We start from the raw sequence: 23361 nt of genomic DNA, 5'->3' as shown, positions 1-23361 counted from the left end.
GGAACTTCCAGAGGCTCTAAATTAAACCCACAGCGTTTGGCAAAGGACCAATCCATAAGACTCAAAGCGGCGCCAGAGTCGACATAGGCGTCCGCGGTAATAGACGATAAAGAGCAAATCAGGGTCACAGATAGAATAAACTTGGACTGTAAAGTACCAATTGAAACAGACTTATCAACCTTCTTAGTACGTTTAGAGCATGCTGATATAACATGAGTTGAATCGCCACAATAGAAGCATAACCCATTTTTTCGCCTAAAATTCTGTCGTTCGCTTCTGGACAGAATTCTATCACATTGCATAATCTCTGGCGCCCTCTCAGTAGACACCGCCAAATGGTGCACAGGTTTGCGCTCCCGCAAACGCCGATCAATCTGAATAGCCATTGTCATGGACTCATTCAGACCTGCAGGCACAGGGAACCCCACCATAACATCTTTAATGGCATCAGAGAGACCCTCTCTGAAATTCGCCGCCAGGGCGCACTCATTCCACTGAGTAAGCACAGACCACTTACGAAATTTTTGGCAGTATATTTCAGCCTCATCTTGCCCTTGAGACAGGGCCATCAAGGCTTTTTCAGCCTGAATCTCTAAATGAGGTTCCTCATAAAGCAACCCCAAAGCCAGGAAAAACGCATCCACACTGAGCAACGCAGGATCCCCTGGTGCCAAAGCAAATGCCCAATCCTGAGGGTCGCCCCGGAGCAAGGATATTACAATCCTGACCTGCTGTGCAGGATCTCCAGCGGAGCGAGATCTCAGAGACAAAAATAATTTACAATTATGTTTGAAATTCTGGAAGCGAGATCTATCCCCGGAGAAAAATTCAGGCAAAGGTACTCTAGGTTCAGATATAGGAGCATGAATTACAAAATCCTGTAAACTTTGAACCTTCATAGCGAGATTGTTCAGACCTGTAGCTAAACCCTGAGGATCCATTTTCATCAGGTGAAGTCAGAACCATTCAAGGATTAGAAGGAGAGAGAGACGAAGGCTGCAGTAAGCAGAGAAGCAAGCAAACTCAGAAAAAAAAAAAAAAAAAATTCTCTGCAGACTTCTTTTCTCTCCTTTCTTCTGCCAATAATTTTAACCCTTGGCCGGCCAAACTGTCATGGTTCTCAATGGCAAGAGAACGTAGTAAAGCATACAAAAAGGACTAGCTCTTGGAAGATGGGAACTCGAGCTGACTGTGAGCTAAACCTACCGCACAAATAACAGTGGCCGGGTAGCGTGCCTACGTTTTATCCCTAGACGCCCAGCGCCAGCCGGAGAACTGACTGACCCTAGCAGAGGAAAATACAGACCTGGCTTACCTCTAGAGAAATTTTCCCCAAAAGGCAGACAGTAGCCCCCACATATATTGTCGGTGATTTCAGAGGAAATTGACATACGAAGTATGAAGATAGGTTTAGCAAATTGAGGTCCGCTTACTAGATAGTAGGAAGACAGAAAAGGGAACTTCACAGTCAGCTGAAAACCCTTTCAAAACACCATCCTGGAATTACTTTAAGACTCTAATATCAACTCATGACACCAGAGTGGCAATTCCAGCTCACAAGAGCTTCCAGCCTCAGAAATAAACAATCACAGAGAACTGGAACAAAAATGCAAAACAAACTTAGGACTACAAGTCCAACTTAGCTGATAGTAGTCTAGGAGCAGGAACATGCAACAGAAAGGCTTCTGGTAACATTGTTGGCCGGCATAGAAATGACTGAGGAGCAAGGCTAAATAGACAACTCCCACATCCTGATGGAAACAGGTGAACAGAGGCGATGAAGCACACAAGTTCAGTACCACCAGTGACCACCGGGGGAGCCCAGAAACCAAATTCACAACAGAGAATGTCCTATGGTCTGATGAAACCAAACTGGAACTGTTTGGTAGAAACACAACTTGTCGTGTTTGGAGGAAAAAGAATACTGAGTTGCATCCATCAAACACCATACCTACTGTAAAGCATGGTGGTGGAAACATCATGCTTTGGGGCTGTTTCTCTGCAAAGGGGCCAGGACGACTGATCCGGGTACATGAAAGAATGAATGGGGCCATGTATCGTGATATTTTGAGTGCAAACCTCCTTCCATCAGCAAGGGCATTGAAGATGAAACGTGGCTGGGTCTTTCAACATGACAATGACCCAAAGCACACCGCCAGGGCAACGAAGGAGTGGCTTCGTAAGAAGCATTCCAAGGTCCTGGAGTGGCCTAGCCAGTCACCAGATCTCAACCCTATAGAAAACCTTTGGAGGGAGTTGAAAGTCCATGTTGCCAAGCGAAAAGCCAAAAAATCACTGCTCTAGAGGAGATCTGCATGGAGGAATGGGCCAACATACCAACAACAGTGTGTGGCAACCTTGTGAAGACTTACAGAAAACGTTTGACCTCTGTCATTGCCAACAAAGGATATATTACAAAGTATTGAGATTAAATTTTTTTTCTGACCAAATACTTATTTTCCACCATAATATGCAAATAAAATGATAAAAAAACAGACAATGTGATTTTCTGGATTTTTTTTTCTCAGTTTGTCTCCCATAGTTGAGGTCTACCTATGATGTAAATTACAGACGCCTCTCATCTTTTTAAGTGGTGGAACTTGCACTATTGCTGAATGACTACATACTTTTTTGCCCCACTGTATATGAGGAAACGAGATGGGGCATGTTTGAGGAAACAGTATGGGGGAATGGGGGGCATGTATGAGAAAACAGTATGGGGAAATGGTGGACATGTATGAGGAAACAGCAAGGGGGAATGGGGGGCATGTATGAGGAAACAGTATAGGGGAATGAGGGCATGTATGAGCAAACAGTACTGGAGAATGGGGCGCATGTATGAGGAAACAGTATGGAGGAATGGGGGGCGAATCTGAGGAAACAGTATGGGGGATGGGTGCAGACACAGTGTGGTGAGTGGTGATGGGTGCAGACAGTATGGGGAGCAAACCGGGGGAATGTATGCGGACACAGTATGAGTAGCGATGTGAAAAATGTATGCGGACAGAGTACAGGGAGTGAGGGTTATGGGATGTGTGCAGACACAGTATGGGGAGTCAGGTCAGCAAGCAGTATAGAAATTGAGGGGGTAAATATATGAGGAGACAGTATTGTGAACTGGGGGGATGTGAGAGGAGACAGCATGAGGAGGGAGAGGAATAGTGTGAGGAGCCAGTATGGGGGAGAAAAATGAGTGGGCACAGAATAGAAACTGAGTAGTGGGGGTGTAGCATGAGGGGACAGTGTAAGGGCACAGCCAGGAGGAGACAGTATACCAAGGAGGGGGATTGAGATGAGAGAGTACAGTATAAAACAGTATGAGAGGACAGTGTGAAGAGGAGGCCAGTATGGAAAGGAGAGGTCAGTGTCAGTGGGAGTCATATTTTGTGCAGACAATATAGTGAGGGGCATTTTTTTTATTCAGGAGCATTATAATAATACTTCTATCTTTAAGGGCACCATGTGGATATTTTCTGCAAAAGAGCAGAGAAGATGGAAGTCTGCAGAGACGAGCTGTGGATGAGAAAACTCATCATGGGGTCTGGACAAGATGAAGAAAAGAAGGAGAACGACTCCAGAGACGACATCATCTATAAGGTACCTGGATATAAATGTTATTTGTGATACTAATTCTCATGTTTTTATTTATATTAGACGTATTAAAGGGGATGTCCAGATTTGTAATGAGTCTGCAGTCATAATTTGTGACTGCAGATTTCTGAATTCTCACAGTGCGCACTGCACGCTGTCAGGATTCTCTCATGCTGGCGATTTACATACATGCAGTCACGTGCTGACTAGACATGTATGGCCTCACTCAATGAAAATGAACTGAGTGAGACCAGGCACGTCTAGTTGAAATGTGGTCAGAAGTATACAAATCACATGCTTGTGCTGACATGACTGTCCACCGGCCAGAGAGAATCCTAAAAGTGTGCAGTGCATTAGTTGTGAGAATTCAGAAGTCTGCGTTGGCAGGATTCAGCTCTGCAGTTTCTAGTATTCACATGGACACTTCACTCATATGGGATTTTCATACTTATGGTCCTATAGCAATGAGTCTCTCTTCCCGCTTTTCTCAGTTTTTCACTAAACATTGAGAGCATTAGGGAGAGGAGCTCGTGGGCACATGACTAAGTGCAAATCGCATATGTCCTGGGGGGAACTAAAATGAATTCTTTCCCTGGGTGCCAGAAACCCTAGGTACACCTCTGTTGCTATACCACAGCGAGCGGTGGTTACCGGGTCTGGTGGAGGGATGTCTGTGCAGATGCAGTGAGGTAGGGACCGAGGGTGTGCACAGAGAGAGAATGGAGACCCGTTGACTGCCCGTCCCAGTCTACGTCATAGCCTGGAGCCCTCATTATCATAGGAATATGTCAGTTAATAAATTGTTTTTCTAAAGCTTTACAGTGTAGTTTTAGGTCAGGGAGGGATGGTTAGGAATGAGCTATCAAGGTGCAGGGACATGTAGTGATGGCTACTTGCGGACATGTGCGGCACTTGCGGTTTTGCACTTGCCGTGAGACAAAAAAACACTGCTAGCAGCGTTTTTTTCCATTGCTGCAAAATACCGTATTTGCCGGATCGCGGCAAAACCGCAAGTGCCGCACAAGTCCGCAAGTACCATAGGGAATGAATGAGGCTGAACGCACTGTTGCCGTAAGTGATCCGTTATGCGGAAGATGCGGAAAAACTACCGAATCTGCTGGAAAAGGCGACTTTCACATCAGCGATTTTTGCCAAAGTCACTGCCGATAGTGTCATACTCAACAATGGGGGAAGCAGCACTAAAAGTGCCTAGGGCAGCAGAAACTCTAAATATGGTTCTGCTTCTAATACTGTGTCATCTATACCTTGCTGGTATGTACTGGTTCTATGTAGAATCCAAGAGATTTGGTCTTTACAACCTCAGATGTATCCACATGTCCTGGTCACCCGCTACTTAATGACCTTGGACGTGAGGATAAGTCTTGGCTATTTTACACGCAAACCCGCTATCGTTGCTCAGTACCCGCACTTTAACCCCCTAAATGATGTGATTACTGCAATCGCAGCATTTAGCAAGCAGCAGAGGGAAGAAAGCCCCTAAGCACTTGGATTGGAGACCATGCAACGTGATCATGGGGTCCCGATCATTGACATGTTGATCTGATGTCGTCATGAGTACATCCAGCTTGTGTCTGCAGAGCTGACAGGCTATAAGGTATAGTCTGCTATTAGACTGCAGAAAGTTAAATAAAGTCTCACAGTGGAACTAAGTAAAAAAACAATAAAAGTACACATATTTGTTATTGCCGCGTCCAGAACGACCCGACCATAAAACTGTCCCACTAATTAACCCCTTTAGTGAACACTGTAAAAAAAAGGCAATTATCATCATACCGCCAAACAAAAAGTGGAATAAACCCGATAAAAAAGACATATGTAAATAAAAATGGTACCTTAAAGCTCCATCAGCCAAAAAATAAAAAAGTTATAGCTCCCAGAATAAAGCAATGTAATAATTTGTTTAAAAGTTACAAAACATAAAAAAATATGAATGGGGTATCACTGTAATCGTACTGACCCGAAGAATAAAGCTGTGTTATCAATTTTACCATACGTTGAATGGCATAAAAAAAACCAAGAAACAATTCCTGAATTTTTGTTTATTCTGCCTCCCTAAAATCAGAATAGAAAGTAATCAAAAAATGTCATAACATAAGCCCAAAAATAGTATCATTAAAACTGTAAACTGGTCGAGCAAAAAATAAGCCCTCACATGACTCTGTCAGACTAAATATGGAAAATTATAGCTGTCAAAATATGGTGATGCAAAAATTAGTTGTTTTTTTATTTTATGTGGGACATCAAGCAAACATAAAACCCTGAAATAAATCTGGTATCGCTATAATCGCATCGCCCCAAACAATAAAGTCATCTAGTCACTTATACCATACAAGGAATGGTGTAAAAAATAAATAAAAATAAATTTTTCACCTCCTGTTGTTTTGTTCATTCTGTCTCCCAAAGATCAGAGTAAGGCTCAGTGCATATTTATCCTACGTTCTACGCTGAGCTCTTACACTGGGGTTTCCGTGTAAATCTCTGAAATATATAATACAAATAGAATGCCCGGCAGAAGATTCCCTATAATGAGGCAGATGGAAGCACTGTGGAAGCCGTCTGTTCTATGATCTGGCGGTATACGTCTTTTTATTAGGAGTGCTTAAAAGTGCTGTCGCCCACAGTTTTGTGCACCTCTGAAAATAAGGACTCCACTGTACAGAGAGTTTAGGGGGCTCTGTATATGGAGTCCACAAACTATTAAAGAAAATTCTGCACTACAGGATGTCTCCTGTATAACAGTACTGCTTAGCCATATGGTGAGACTCGGGAGTAGGGTTGAGCGAAACGGGTCGGCCATTTTCAGAAGTCGCCGACTTTTGGCAAAGTCGGGTTTCATGAAACCCGACCCGACCCCTGTGTGGGGTCGGCCATGAGGTCGGCGATCTTCTGAATCTGGTATCGGAATTCCGATACCGAGTTCCGATATGGTTGCGATATCGGAAATCGGTATCGGAATCCACATTTAAGTGTAAAATAAAGAATTAAAATAAAAAATATTGATATACTCACCTCTCCGGAGGCCCCTGGACATCGCCGCTGGTAACCGGCAGCCTTCTTTGCTTATAATGAGCGCGTTTACGGCCTTCCATGACGTCACGGCTTCTGATTGGTCGCGTGCCGCTCATGTGACCGCCACGCGACCAATCACAAGCCGTGACGTAATTCTCAGGTCCTAAATTCCTAGAATGAGGAATTTAGGACCAGAGAATTACGTCACGACTCACGGCTTGTGATTGGTCGCGTGGCGGTCACATGAGCGGCACGCCACCAATCAGAAGCCGTGACGTCATGGAAGGCCCTGAACGCGCTCATTTTAAGCAAAGAAGGCTGCCGGTTACCAGCGGTGATGTCCAGGGGCCTCCGGACCGGTGAGTATATCAATATTTTTTATTTTAATTCATTATTTTACACATTAATATGGATCCCAGGGCCTGAAGGAGAGTTTCCTCTCCTTCAGACCCTGGGAACCATAGTATCCCATTGCACTGCATTGGGTTTCGTGTTTCGGCCGTCCCCGACTTTTTTATAGGATCGGCCGATTTCGCTCGACCCAACTTTTGAGAAAGTCGGGTTTCGTGAAACCCGACCCGATCCTATAAAAATAAAAGTCGCTCAACCCTACTCGGGAGAGATGGATTGCTATTTGCCAATATCTCTATGTCTCTCCTGAATCTCTCCATATAGCTAAGCAGTACTGTACAGCCACATATGGGGTATTTCTACTGTCAGCAGAAATTGTGGGACAAATTTTGGGGTCATTTTTACCCATTTCCCAGTGTGAAAATGTAATGTCTGAGGCTAAAACAAAATTTTGGTGGTAATAATGTAGTTATTTTTTTCTTTATTGCCCAATGGTATAAAATTCTGTGACCCATTTTGGTGTCAATATGATTACTGCACCCCGAGGTAAATTTATTGAGAGGTGAACTTTATAAAGTGGGGTCTCTTATTGGGGTTTTGCTGTTCTGGCACCTCAGGGGCTCTGCCAATATGACATTGTACACTCAAATCATTCCAGCAAACTGTGAACTCCAATATGGTGCTTCTTCCCTTCTGACCTTTGCACTTTGCCTCAAAAGTTGTTTTTGACCACATATTGAATATCAGTGTACTCAGGAGAAAATGCACAACAAACTTTGGGGTACATTTTTTCCTGCTATCCTTGTGAAAATAAAAAAATTGGGACTAAAATAACATTTTTGCTGGAAAATATTTGATTTTGTTTTTATTTTCACGGCTCTACATTATAAATTTCAGTTAAGCAGCTGGGTGTTCAAGGGGCTCATCACAAATCTAGATACAATACTTGAGAGGTCTAAGTTCCAAAATAGTGTCAATTGTGTTTTTTTTAGGCACATCAGGGGCTCTCCAAATTACATATGACACTGGCAGACCATTCCATCAAAGTCTTCAATCCAAAACATTACTGCTTGTATTCTGAGCCCCACCATGAGCCCAAACAGTAGTTCACCCCCACATATGAGGTATATTCATACTCAGGAGATATTGCATAATAAATTGCATGCTGCAATTCCTCCTGTTATCCTTGTGAAAAAGCCAAATTTGAAACTAAAATCCATTTTTGTAGGGAATTTTTTTTTCTATCATCATGGTTCAATATGAAAATCTTCTGTGAAACATCTGGGGGTTCCAAGTGCTTACCATACATCTACATAAGTTCCCTCAGGGGTCTAGTTTTCAAAATTGTGTAACTTTTCGGAGTTTTCTCTGTTTAGGCACATTAGAGTCTCATCAAACGTGACATGATGCCCACTAGTTATTTCAGCAAAATTTGCATTAAAAAAGTCAAATGGTGCTCCTTCCCTTCTAAGCACTACTGTGCACCCAAACAGTAGTTATCCCCCAGATATGGGGTATCGGCATACTCTGGGGAAATTGCACAACAAATTGTATGGTGCAATTTCTCCTGTTACCCTTGTAACACGCGACCAATCACAAGCCACGACGTCATCTAAGGTCTTTCAAGCGCTCATTCTTAGGAACGGAAGCTGCCGGTTACATCAGTAAGGTCCAGGCTGCGTCGGAGAGGTGAGTATATCAATATTTTTTATTTTTATTCTTTATTTTACACATTAATATCGATCCCGATACCGATTCCCGATATCACAAAAGTATTGGATCTCGGTATCGGAATTCCGATACCGCAAATATCGTCCAATACCCGATACTTGCAGTATCGGAATGCTCAACACTAGTCTTTCATAATTTCCAGTTTCCGGAATGCAAATCCCACATACCTCCCAATATCTGTCATCACCTCCGGTCCATGGGTCGCATCATGGAGCTCAGATACACCGGAAGCGGCGTGTGCACGTGTCAGCTACACCGCGCGCTCACTTCCAGTCTGTGAACCGCATCGTGAAGTGCAGGCTCACCAGAAGTGAAGCGCACACATGATTTCTAGGCTGTGCGCTCGCTTACGGTGCTTGGACCGCACGGTACAGAGCAGATCCACCAGAGATAACATGAAACACGCAATTGCCCATTCTACATGGCTGAACCAGAAACAATACCCATCATTGTCAACCCAGGTGTAAATCAAATATTGCAATTAAACTGCAACAGGCATATCTATTCGATATTCATTGGGAACCGGTTCATGTTCCATACTCGAGTACTGATTCATACAGTTTGCTAAAGATATAAATATATCCCCAAATTTCATCACAATGGATAGAAATGGTTCAAATAAATACAAATGGGAGGGAAAGGAGGGGGATGTTATGCCAATCATTAGGGGAAGAAAAAAACATTCAAGGGGAGAGTGGGGGGTTAAGAAGAACAGAGATTGTGCCCCACTAGAATTATTCATTAAATGACCTAATCTCAGTCAATAAGACCATGATAATGAAATTTTGGAATAGGTGAAAAAATTCAAGTGTGGAAGTGGCCACTGCTTGTATCTGTAACACCCCAGGTTCCTGGTTGTTACAGTGGCATTGTTTCCCTCACGGGGAGAGTGATGTCACACTTGGTAACGATGAAGGATCTCTTTTATCGGGTAATCACAAACATGCAACATGTTAACACTCCAGGCCAGAAGGGGGAGCTCTGATCCAGCTTGTGGGTGGATCCCCTACATATATTCTGATCTGGAGGGAAAATTGGTCAGTCTGTCAAAGAGACAGAGGAGAGATCAAGTGAGGGGCCGTGCAGCCACGAGAAGTGCTGCAGCTACTGGAAAGAGAGAAAAGAAAGCAGAACTGATTGTATAGAGCATGAAGGAGGAAAGAGGCACAGGCGAAGTTAAGAGCTGGAGAGAGAAGCTGTGACTGGGCTTACTCCACGCTGAGCACAGATACCTGTAGCCCAGAAGACCGAGGTTGTGCAGTATTCTACATCTCACAGCTGAAACCGGCGGGACAGAAGATTGCAAGTTACCTGTACATCATACACCTCAAGACACAGTATTGCATAGAGCCCAGGTCGTGATCCTGTAAAAGGCTCGAGTTACCTGTCATATACTGTAGTTATTGTCCTACCAACCTGGAGGACAGAGAGCACATGTGAGGACCTTGTGAGAGGCTTAAGGCAGCCGGGGGCTACAACACAGCGCTAGAAGGAAGGCTTCTAACCCCACCTGGTAAGGGGGACTCCCAACTCGCTTCCAAGCCAGCCGGACTCTACCTGTACCTGTAATCCGGGACCCTGGACTGTGGCTGCCTGAATCCTTCAGTAAACCAGGTAAAGAGACTGCAAACCTGTGTTTCTTGCTACATCATTCACCGTCTTGACCTATACATCGGGAGCCCTGGGGACCCAGATTCACCTGTGGGAAGCCATACCATCTTAGCTGCTATAACATCACCCCAGTGGACCTCTTTAAGCAGCATCGGTTACCTCTGACTGAGAACCACAGGTGGTGTCACGAACACAAACTTTATTCATAACTCCTTTAAAGAATTTTCCCTTAACATGGGCTCCCAGGGCCACGGAGTTGGCGCCACCATGACACATCCTTTTAAGTACCAGACCTGGTACCAAGTACCCCACGGCCCTGGTGGTCATTCCATATCCGTGTATTCAAATCATAATAGATTGTAAAACGGACTTTTTTAATATGACAGTACTAAAAGTGGACAGGACAGAAGAACACAGATCAAAGTGCCCATATAATTGAACAAACACTATTGCTACAACCAATTCTTTCATTTCATAAAATGCAGCTATAGTTACGCTGCTGATTCAAGCAATGGGAATAACATATCAGTAAATCAATATAAAAATACAATCACATGGAGGCAGGTGAACACCTGTTATCATTATAATCAATTTTCTGTTTCGTAGAAAGCAGCTATAATTAAGCTGCTCATTCAGGCCATAAGGGTGACAGGTATTTAAGCGAAAAATCTACCTAGGTTCTTTTTGCAGCATTACCTTGTCAAAATCTCCCCCGCTTTTTAACTGTTTTACCTTTTCAATGCCCATGTATGGAGTATCCCCCTATATTTTTGGACGATTTCCCTTACCATTGGGGCCCCGTTGTCAAAAGTGCAAATCATTCGTACTTGTTTGACCGTATTGCTGTTCCTCTCACGTGGCACCATCAACTCCCCTCTCTTCTGTTGGTTTGCATGCCTTTATGCCTCCCTTAGCATCCGATCAGGGTAACCTCTGGTAAGAAATCTTTGGCATAAATCATCTGCTTTAGTTTTAAAGTCTTTTGTATCTGAACAGTTTCACATCAACCTGAGATACTGACCTTTGGGTATCCCCCTTTTCAAAGAAAAAGGGTGGTGACTCTCCCACCTCAACAATGAGTTGGTGGAAGTGGGTTCACGATAAATGGTGGTCTCAAGTGTATCCCCCACCCAGACCTGGTGATCAAAACATCAAGGAAAAGAAGCGTGTTATTGTCTATCTCAGAGGTAAATCTGAGACCGATTTCATTTTTATTTAACAGAACAATGAACTTGTGGAACATGTCCTTGGTACCCCGCCACAAAAAAAAAAGTCTATAAATCTGACCCAGAGGTCAATACAGTCGATGAAGTCTCTATATTTGTCAGAAAAAATGATAGTGTCCTCCCACCTGCCCAGGAACAGATATGCATAGCTTGGTGCACATGGATTACCCATGGCAGTGCCCCTGAGCTGGTGGAGGATCTTACCATCAAAAGTAAAAAAGTTTTTGTGTAACACAAAGTCGAAGAGGGTTAAAACCAACTCATTGTGGGGGATAAATTGACATCCCCTGGTCGCGAAAAAGTGTTTAACACCTGCAACACCATAGTTGTGTGGAATTGACGAGTAGAGTGCATCTACAACTATACTGGCCAAGTATACTTCTGGTTCCAGAGTAATGTTCTCCAATTTACTCAGGAGGTCCATTGTGTCCCTGATGTAGGAAGGAAGTGAGCTCAGAAAAGGTCTAAGAATCTCGTCTAGGTAAGTACCTATATTGTTGTGGCTAATGCTTCCAATAATTACAGTAGAAAAAAAAAAAACCCAAAAATACTTTAACAGGTTTTGCTTTAAGCAAATTAGGACTTGCTATTAAGATAATTGCTGTATTTTGGCTAGAATCACTCTGCAGCTACGTGGACAGTGATTACTTTTATTTGTTTTTTATTCAGTAAGCATTAGGCTTAAACCAGCATTTTTATGTAGGTTATGTCAGGATTATGTTAACACATGATACATTTTAATGTGTTTCTGTCAACTTCACATCAGAATAACACAAAATCCAGTATTATACGTTACAAGGATGCCCAAATATAAATGTGAGCTTGTGACCTTAGCTACCAGTCTCTCACCATTTTTTCTTGTGCTTTGTCTAGTCTGCTAAGTAAATTGTAATAAATTACAATACCATGCCATATCATTTTTTTCTTCCTGACATATTATTTTCCAGCTTCATCATTTTCTGGATTAAGTAAAGCTAGGTATTTAATTATGAAGAGGGGAAGAGGATGGACGGATATGCCCCTTCTCCAGAGATTCCTTGATATACAAACGCATTGCGGTATGCTCAGGTACAGACAGGTTAAATAATCTTCCCTTAGGAAATTTACTACCTGGAATCAAATCTATAGCGCAGTCACAGTCCCTATGAGGAGGAAGAGCACTGGACCTGGACTCGCTGAATACATCCTGGTAATCAGACAAATACTCAGGAACTTCCGAAGGAGTAGAAGAAGCAATAGACACCGGCGGGGAATCACCATGAATTCCCTGACAGCCCCAACTTGACACAGACATTGCCTTCCAATCCAAGACTGGATTATGGGTCTGTAACCATGGCAGACCCAAAATGACCAAATCATGCATTTTATGCAGAACAAGAAAACGAATCACCTCCCGATGTTCAGGAGTCATGCACATGGTTACCTGTGTCCAAAACTGCGGTTTATTTTCCGCCAATGGCGTAGCATCAATACCTCTAAGAGGGATAGTATTTACCAACGGCTCAAGAACAAAACCACAGCGCTTGGCAAACGACAGATCCATAAGACTCAGGGCAGCACCTGAATCCACAAACGCCATAACAGGGTAGGAGGACAATGAGCAAATTAAAGTCACAGACAAAATAAATTTAGGTTGCAAATTACCAATGGCGACAGGACTAACAACCCTAGTTAGGCGTTTAGAGCATGCTGATATAACATGTGTAGAATCACCACAGTAAAAACACAACCCATTCTGACGTCTATGATTTTTCCGTTCATTTCTAGTCTGAATTCTACCACATTGCATTAAATCAGGTGTTTGTTCAGACAACACCACCAGAGGATTTGCGGCTTTGCGCTCCCGCAAACGCCGGTCAATTTGAATAGCCAGCGCCATGGAATCATTCAGACCTGTAGGAATGGAGAAACCCACCATCACATTCTTAATGGCTTCAGAAAGGCCATTTCTGAAATTTGCGGCCAGAGCACACTCATTCCACTGAGTAAGCACGGACCATTTCTGAAATTTTTGGCAATACACTTCAGCTTCATCCTGACCCTGAGAAATAGCCAGCAAGGCTTTTTCTGCCTGAATTTCAAGATTGGGTTCCTCGTAAAGCAATCCGAGCGCCAGAAAAAACGCATCAATATTTGCCAATGCCGGATCTCCTGGCGCTAGCGAGAAGGCCCAATCCTGAGGGTCGCCCCGTAAGAAAGAGATAATAATTTTTACTTGCTGAGCTGAGTCTCCAGATGAATGGGGTCTCAGAGACAGAAACAATTTACAATTATTCCTGAAATTCCTAAACTTAAATCGGTCTCCAGAGAACAGTTCAGGAATAGGTATTTTAGGTTCAGACATTGGACTACTGGTAACAAAATCTTGTATGCCCTGCACACGAGCAGCAAGCTGATCCACACTTGTAATCAAAGTCTGGACATTCATGTCTGCAGCAAGCACAAGCCACTCAGAGGTAAAGGGGAGGAAAAAAGAGAGGAAAGAAAAAAAAAAAACCTCAGACTTTCCTTTCTTGTAATCCCACTTCTGCAATGCATTAAACATTCAACCTTGGCCTGGCATACTGTTATGACCCCAATGGCAGAGGGTCTCAAAAGTACATACCAAGTCTGCAAACACAAAAAAACAGCTCATAGGGCAGTGGTAACTGGGCTGACCATATATCTAATCCTAGCACCACAAATAGCAGCAGCCGGGGAACGTGCCTACGTTTGTTCTAGACGTCTCGCGCCAGCCAGAGAACTAACTAACCCTAGAAGGGAAAAGATAGACCTTTCTTGCCTCCAGAGAAAAGACCCCAAAAGTTGGATACAAGCCCCCAACAAATAATAACGGTGAGGTAAGGAGAAAAGACAAACGTAAGAATGAACTAGATATTTAGCAAAGAGAGGCCCACTGACTAATAGCAGAATATAGTAAGATGACTTATATGGTCAGCAAAAACCCTATCAAAATTTCCACGCTGGATATTTAAGAACCCCCGAACCGTCTAACGGCCCTGGGGGAGAACACCAGCCCCCTAGAGCTTCCAGCAAAAACAGGAATCACATTTAGTACAAGCTGGACAAAAATAAGAGCAAAGCAAAAAACCAAAAAACAAGGAAGCAGGACTTAGCTTAATTTTGCAAGATCCAAGACCAGCAGACAGGAGCAAACAGAAAGGAACTGATTACAACAATGCCAGGCACTGGACTGAGAAACCAGGAAGTTTATATAGCAACACCCCTGGACTAACGACCCAGGTGGGTGCCAAACTGAGGAAAGACAATCCCAGAGTCATATCACTAGTGACCACAAGAGGGAGCCAAAAAAGTCTAATTTACAACACCATGCCCAAACAGTAGGTGTTCGGCACGGACGCTAAACTTTAATGTTCGGGTTCACCCATCTCTAGTCATGTCTACTTCTATAACAACTGACCAGCTATCACTCATCCCGACTGTGGTGGTTAAACAAGTGTAGTTTCTGCTGCCAGAGACCTGTGTGTAAACTCTTGGAATGGTGACAGAGGAGGAAGAAGCAGCAGATGGGGTTGATGGGACTGCCGCTAGACATACTAAGGCATGTTGATCACTCATTGGCCGGTTCATGCATGTAGTTGTCAAATTATTGCATTTTTTGCCTCTACTGAGTTTTCTTTGCAAATTTGACAAATAACATGTGTCGGATCATCCTTTGTAGTCAGAAAAAATGCCCAGGCTAGGCAACTATTGCTGCCCCTGCAAACTGCACACTCGCGACCGCTGCCAGCCACAGGCAGAGTAGGGGCTGAGGATGCAGTTCTTATCGTGGTTTTGTCACTTCATGTCTATGTGAGAATCCACAATGTAAGCTCCTTTTCTCACCTCTTCTGCTGAGCTACTCAGTTGCATACCTCTGGGTTCACACCAAGTGGGATCCAAAACCTCATCATCATCCTTAATGTTCTCACATTCCTCACCCTAAGAGTCACCACCCTCCTCTTCCTGCACTGATACCGCAGTACAGTCCATGTGTGCCACTGGTATCTGAGTCTCATCAGGATTACCTCCACAATTAGGGGTTAACATCTCGTGACGAGGGTGTGGATTCTGCTCAGACCCTATTTCATCCAGCCCCGGATCCAACATGAAAATTTTTTGGGTATCTGTGTAGATGCTTTCATACTCTGGATTCTGTGATTCTCAGGAGCAGGTATGAATGCAAGCATGAACATAAATGGCATAAATTGTGTTACTCACCTAACTGTGGACCAGGGGTCTTAGAAACACAATCCAGAGACACAGGTGTGTGTCTGTCAATGGGCTTTAAACATGTCTAGGGAGATGATGTCATTGATCCACTCTGGGCATCTTGTAAAGCCTGACATGGCCCATAATAGATGGCAGCGGATGCTTGGGAATGAAGAGTGTGCTGGGATATTCGAGACAGGTGTGTAACATTGGCCCTATTACACATGAATGTTTATTTCCCTCCAAACACATGAATGTTCAGCTTGAGCGAGTATTCATGTGTTCTCTATGGGGAGAGAGAAATAAGCTGCTGGCAGTTTTATCTGGCAGCAGCTTATCTGAGTGCAGAAGTAAAAGATGTGGAAAATAAATTCAAACCATCCAATTCTTATCTTTGGAAGCTTTGAATGAATTTTATTTATGTTTTATATGAGCATAAAAGAGGTTGTTCCCTTTCAGATATAATTTATCATTTGGAATACAAACACCACTCTGTATATACTTACCTTGGTTCAATTAGTGAGCCTGTACCCTACATCCCGATATGTAGATTTGGCAGCTGTGCTGATAACACCTTCACAGCATTGCAGCCAATCAGTAAGCTCAGCGTCTCTGAGTGGGGTATTCCCGGGTAGACGGAGTGCCAGCTCTTAGCTGCTGAGCTCACTGATTGGCTGCAACACTGTCAGTGTAACATCAGCGCCGCATCCAGGCACTATGAGTAGCGGTGGAGACACGCCGCTGCACTAACGGAAGATGAATTCAGAGTGGTATTTTTAAAATAAAATGCAGCTGTGGATGAATTATGTTTTACAGAGAACAACTCCTTTAATACCAGAAAAGGGAACACTTACTCTCGTGTGTTTTTAACTCATGTAAAGATACAGCTAGTTAGATTTTGGACATGTTTATTGACAATTGCTCCTACCTTTGGAGTCTGTCCTGATAGCAATTACTGATCCAAAGCTGATCCAGAAAGCTTCTGTGCTGGCTCATTGTGTCAGCTATGCTTCAGTAATCTATTACTATCTGTACACCACACAATAAGAAAATTGTAGTTATGATCAGCAAATAGCTTATGTTGTGTGCAAGGTCAAATAGATAAAAAGGACTTCTGCATTTAAAACATGCTTTGTGATCACCGGGTGGCTTTAGAGACATGATATTTATGATGTAGTAGACAATATATGTATGTATGCATGAAGAATATTTAATGCAGCTCAACATGAGTGAAAATTATGCAAACCTTTGTTCTAGCATTCACTGTGCTGAGGATCTCATGTGGCCTGAAAAGAACCTACACATACGCAGCAATGAGCCACAATTCGCAGCGTCACCTGGTGCTTCAACATTATCTGATAGCAGGAGAACATTGGATTACAGATATGCTGGAGGTCATGCATAAAAATGATTTTTCAATGTAATATTTGGCTAAAGAAAATTAAAATAATGTACAGTCCTGCTTTTTCATGTATGAGAGATGCGCAGCACATGGCAGGATGTCACTTACTATGGTTAGGCAGCATAAGCAATCACCTAAGTTGTCGCTAGAATGAGATTTGTACAATTTAAGTTGCAACATAGTAATATTTTGGTTTCAAATAGAGATGAGAGGATCAGGCAAAATTCAAATTCTCTTATTCTCGTGGATTTTCCCGAGAAATTAAATTTACAGAAAAGCTTTTCTCTGCAAAATTAATGTTACTACAGACATCAGAGCATAATAATCGCAACATGTAAAAAATAAAGAAATGCCTATACTAACCTCACTGCTTAGGCTGCTTTCACACATCAGTTTTTTGCCATCAGTCACAATCCGGCAAATTTTGAAAAAAAACGTATCCGGTGAATGTTGCCGCCGGCTCCATTTTTTTCTCATAGACTCATATTAGTGATGGATTGCAACGGATGGCCTCACGTTTCATCCGTCGTTTGCCGGATCCATTAAAAATCGTTTATCTGGCGGCCGGAGAAAACAGACATAGTAACGTTTTTTGTGTCCGTCGAAAAAAAGGACAGTGATGGATCCGTCGCTGTCCGTCGTTTGCTAGAATGGAAGCCTATGGTGCCAGATCCGACAAATGAGCATGCTCCGATTTTTTTAGGATCCAATTAGCTGGATCAGCTAGTCGGATCCAGCAAAAAAACGCATCCGTCGCATAAGTTTTTCACAATCTTCGACGGATCCATTTGTTTCAACATTCGACGGATTGTGACTGATGGCAAAAAACTGATGTGTGAAAGAAGCCTTACCTCTCCAGTCGCTCCTGTTGCAACAATCTATCTAATATATGAGCAAGCTAGAATTGTTTAAAGGCATAGTAATCTTAGTGAATGTAAACTTTTGACTTTGCCGTAAGTAATAAAAATGCCTTAAAACATTATCTCTCTCTCATTATTCTAGCATTTGGCAAATATTAATAATTATGGTAATCCTAATTCACCTAAAACGGGAAAGGTTTATTTTGATTTCATGCCAGATATGTAGAAAAAACATTCATATATGTCTTTTTATATAGTGTATGTAAATGTCTGGTTTCAACTGTATCTAATATCTATCTATCTTTCTTTCTCTGTATAAAAGATTGCTTTATTACTTTTGTAAACTAGCTTTAAATTACATAGAGAAATACAATATGTAAAAGATGATGATAAAAATGGAATTCAAATTGCAAAAAAATCTCACACTCACATAGAGCTTGCGTGACATTAGTTCAACCATACGGATTCCACTCACCCAACTTTTCAGGAGCAACATTGGGCCCTAATTTTTATACGCTAATGTGAGTGAGCCCTAAAAGTTAACTGCACATTTTCTGGGGCCTACAAGCGCTCCTGGGTTTGGACTAGATTGAATTTCAGAGTGAATATGCGATGCGATGGAGGCATTACATTGAGCAGGGAGTAGGACTACTGGTTAGTAACGTGAGCGTTGAGGTGAGTATAAGTTTTTTTAAATTTTTCGCATCTTACATTTTTGATTCTCTGGGTTATGATAGTGGGGAAGGCCACTTTCTTTTACCCTGCCTGTTCACTGTCCCGTGGATAGAAGATAAATGTGTTTAGGTGGAAAACCTTAACTTCTGTCTCATTTTCCCTACAATAAATGCATTGCTATTATTACCGTACTACTGTCCGTATTATTTATATTATTATTAGCAGGTTTGGACTGGCTTAGGTGAAGGAGTGTACCCCTACCCCGTTTCCCCTTCCCTTTAGCAGAGCTAATAAACTTGAGTCTCTGTTTACAGACAAAAGCAGCATCTAATCATTCACTAAACAAACTAGCCAGGTAATTATTACATAGAACATTCATTTGAGCACTGGGGTTAGGTTATTTTTACATATAGTTGATGTTTGCACGGTAGCTCAGTGGTTTGCATTGTGACTTTTCAGTGCTGGGGTCCTCCATTCATAGTCCATAAAAGACAACATCTGGAAGGAGTTTATATGGCTTTCCTATGGGTTCCCCAGTTTCCTCCCACACTCCAAAGAAATGCTGAAAGCAAATTTAGATTATGAGCTCCAATGGCAATTGAAAGGATGTCTGTAAAGTGCTGAGGAAGTTAATGGTGTTATATAAGCAAGTAACATAAATAAACATTGGTACCCCAGAATGAAAATTACTAGTGGGCCCTTGGTCCCACAGTCCAATACTCATCCTCATCACCATTGTTCATAGAGTATAGGATGTACCGTAGTTTTAATTATAGAAAGTTTGTTCTCAATCTCTGTTCCTTTACCTAGGCATCCAGTCATGTGTGTGACAAGGCAGAGCTTGCTGGCTAGTTCTATGACAGAACAGCTCATTTTCTATTATAGCCAAGTTTAGGTTGATGTTTAATTGGGTGAGTGGAACTGCTTTCTTGGCTGGAAAAGAATAGTGATTAACATAGAAATGAGTATTGCTGAGTCTATCTTTGCCTTTTCTCAGCAGATTCATAAAAGGATATTTTAAGAAGCTGAGAAAAAGGTTCTTTTACAATTGATTTTTGGGGGGACGTATCAGGGCAAGGAAAGCTGACAATGGAATGTTATTTAAATCCCATTTGACATTGACAGAAACAAGTCTTTGCATGGCCTGAAATAATTGCTACATGCAATACACATTAACTAAAAAAAAGTGCGCGCATTTAATTATTTGCATAAAAAAGTGCGCATTTAATTATTTGCAAAAAAAGGCTTTAATATGTCGTCCAAGTTCAAGGTGACGCTGACATATGAATCAGAGCACAATTAAAACTCTTGCATATGAAACAGGTTTTTGCCACATCATGAATATAGAAATTGTTTATAGTTATGGCCATTATATTAGTCAAGGCTGCTATATATTTTATATATTGTGCTGAGAAACAGAGTATTTTGCTTAGGTCATTATTTCCAAATGAAGCTTTTCTCTTCAAAATGTATATTTTATTGCAATCTATTATTTTCATTAAAAAAATAAAAAATCTAAAATTCTAAGATTTTCTTCTGTTGCTGAACTTTTTTATGAATACGCAACACATTGTTATTTGTTAAGAGATTGAACTGATTAGGTAATTATTTTCTCTCTATCTGATTGAAACTATAAACTGGCCACACATTAGTTCAAATATATTATATCTTGTATATGTGAAGTAAAACATTGCTAGACTTGAATATTAAACGTAATATCGTAAACAATTGTCTTAGCTTTAAAAAATATGGAGTTTTACCTGAGAAGTTTATTGCCATTTACTTTTTACAGATGGGCATATTAAAAATGTCTGTTTTTTACGTCACTATGACATTCATTTTTACATACACAATTGAAAACAAGTTATAAAAAGTCCAATTCAGTTTCAAAGGTAATATTTGCGATTAGGGTTGAGCGACTTTCATTTTTTTAAGATCGAGTAGGGTTTTGGGAAACCCGATTTTGTCCAGAGTCGAGTCGAGTGCAGTCGGCCGATTATCGCTAAAAGTCGGGGATCGACCGAAACACGAAACCCAATGCAAGTCAATGGGGAAGCATAGTCGGCAGTGAGTGGAGGCCAGGAAAACACCTACAGTGCCCATTTTAATGCCAAAAACATCCATTCTTGTTTCTGAAGCTTGCCAATCTTAATTAACTGTATAATAATAGTTGGGCATAGGGAATTGGGGGTCATTTGGCAAAAGTTGTGGGGGGAGTAAGGCTGGCTCAAGTTTTTCGTGGGCCCAGGAAATGCGGACTACGTCACGGCGGTGTTGCACGGAAAGGTAAGTATTTAAACGTTGCAAGTGCTGTGATCCTGAGCAAGCAGGGGGGGGCCCACTCGTTCGCATTGGCACTGGCACAGGGCCCCTCAAAGTACGGCGGTGTGTTTGCATGGCGGGGGCGCCTCCCACCAGCAGCGACACTTTTGCGTACTCTGAGGGGCCCTGTGCCAGTGACGTCGCCAACGAGTATGCCCCCCCACCTGATGAAGGAACCTGCACTTTCATCTGCACCTTCCTCTTTGTCCCTGTGTAAGGTGGTATAACATGCGGGAAGGGGAACCTTACTTTCAGCAGGGTCAGATTCTGGCTGTGTAGAGTACAAGGGGAATGTAGTGGTCTAGGTCAATATACCAGCAGACTCATTTAGCAGTGGCTGGGCAATGGGCAGGATGAGGAGGAAACAGATATAGGGCCAAAGAATAAAGTAGGCTAAATGCAGTTCAAAATTGGTAACAGGACTAAACAGGCGGCATTGCTTTGTTCAGTGGAGTAGCAAACCCAAGAGCAGCAGACACTGTTTCAAGGGCCTAACCACACTAGTAGGCCAAATGCAGTTTAATATCTGATAGTATAGGGCGAAAGCCAGAATGTGGAAGCTCAGCTTTGTTCAGTTGAGGACAACACCAGGCAGGGGCACACAGACAGACACCTTTAGTAGGCCGGAAAAGCCTATTGCATTTTTTAAAATGGTAATTTGGAGCAGAAGGTTGAAGCTCAGCTTTATTTAGTTGAGGGCAACACCAGGGAGGGGCAGAAGCCGTTAGTAGGCCCTAACCACCATTTTGTTTTTTACAAACCACTTAATGAGAGCCGGAAGGTTGAAGCTCAGCTTTATTCAGTTGAGGACAACACCAGGCAGGGGCACACAGACAGACACCTTTAGTAGGCCGGAAAAGTCTATTGCATTTTTTAAAATGGTAATTTGGAGCAGAAGGTTGAAGCTCAGCTTTATTCAGTTGAGGGCAACACCAGGGAGGGGCAGAAGCCGTTAGTAGGCCCTAACCAAAGTTGAAGGCCAAATGCAGTTTAATTTCTGATACTATAGGCCGAAAGCCAGAAGGTGGAAGCTCCGATTTAGACAGTGGAGGACAATTTGAATTAGGGACTGCAGACAGACTTAGTAGGCTGTCCCCTGTGGACCATGCATCCAACACATTAACCCATTGCGCCGTAATGGACACGTAATCTTCCGTGGCCATGCCTACAGGTCCATGCGTCTGTTGTCAGGTGCACCTTTGTACTCACAGATTGCCAGAGTGCATGGACAATGCGGTCTTCTACATGCTGGTGGAGGGTTGGGATGGCTTTTCTCGCAAAAGAAGTGTCGACTGGTTAGCTTGTAGCGTGGTACAGCGTAGTCCATCATGGCCTTATTAATAGTAAATAAAATATATAACTAGGCTCTATGAACTTTTAAATAGGTTCCAGGGGTACACGGGCAGCATTGGTGTGGTCAGTGGAGGAGTATTGCAAGTAGGGGCTGCAGACAGGCTATCAAAGGCCTAAAATAACAAACAGTAGGCAGTCATGGCAGTTTTACATCGGTTACATGGATACACAGGCAGGCACTCCAGGCAGCATTGTGGTCAGTGGAGGAGTATTGCAAGTAGGGGCCGCAGACAGGCTATCAAAGGCCTAAAATAACAAACAGTAGGCAGTCATGGCAGTTTTACATCGGTTACATGGATACACAGGCAGGCACTCCAGGCAGCATTGTGGTCAGTGGAGGAGTATTGCAAGTAGGGGCCGCAGACAGGCTATCAAAGGCCTAAAATAACAAACAGTAGGCAGTCATGGCAGTTTTACATCGGTTACATGGATACACTGGCAGGCAGCTTGATGGTGAGTGGAGGAGTATTTAAAGTAGGGACCGCAGACAGGCTTCAAAGGCCTAACATAAAAAAATGGGCTGGCTGTAGGCACTTTATAATTGGTTCCAGGGGTACACGGGCAGCAGTGGTCTGGCCAGTGGAGGACTAGTGGAAGGAGGGACCGCAGACAGGCTTCAAAGGCCTAACATAAAAAAATGGGCTGGCTGTAGGCACTTTATAATTGGTTCCAGGGGTACACGGGCAGCAGTGGTCTGGTCAGTGGAGGACTAGTGGAAGGAGGGACCGCAGACAGGCTTCAAAGGCCTAACATAAAAAAATGGGCTGGCTGTAGGCACTTTATAATTGGTTCCAGGGGTACACGGGCAGCAGTGGTCTGGTCAGTGGAGGACTAGTGGAAGGAGGGACCGCAGACAGGCTTCAAAGGCCTAACATAAAAAAATGGGCTGGCTGTAGGCACTTTATAATTGGTTCCAGGGGTACACGGGCAGCAGTGGTCTGGTCAGTGGAGGACTAGTGGAAGGAGGGACCGCAGACAGGCTTCAAAGGCCTAACAT

This window comes from Ranitomeya variabilis, chromosome 2 (genome assembly GCF_051348905.1).
Source record: "Ranitomeya variabilis isolate aRanVar5 chromosome 2, aRanVar5.hap1, whole genome shotgun sequence".
NCBI classification, from domain to species: Eukaryota; Metazoa; Chordata; class Amphibia; order Anura; family Dendrobatidae; genus Ranitomeya; species Ranitomeya variabilis.
This window is presented reverse-complemented; position numbering follows the sequence as displayed.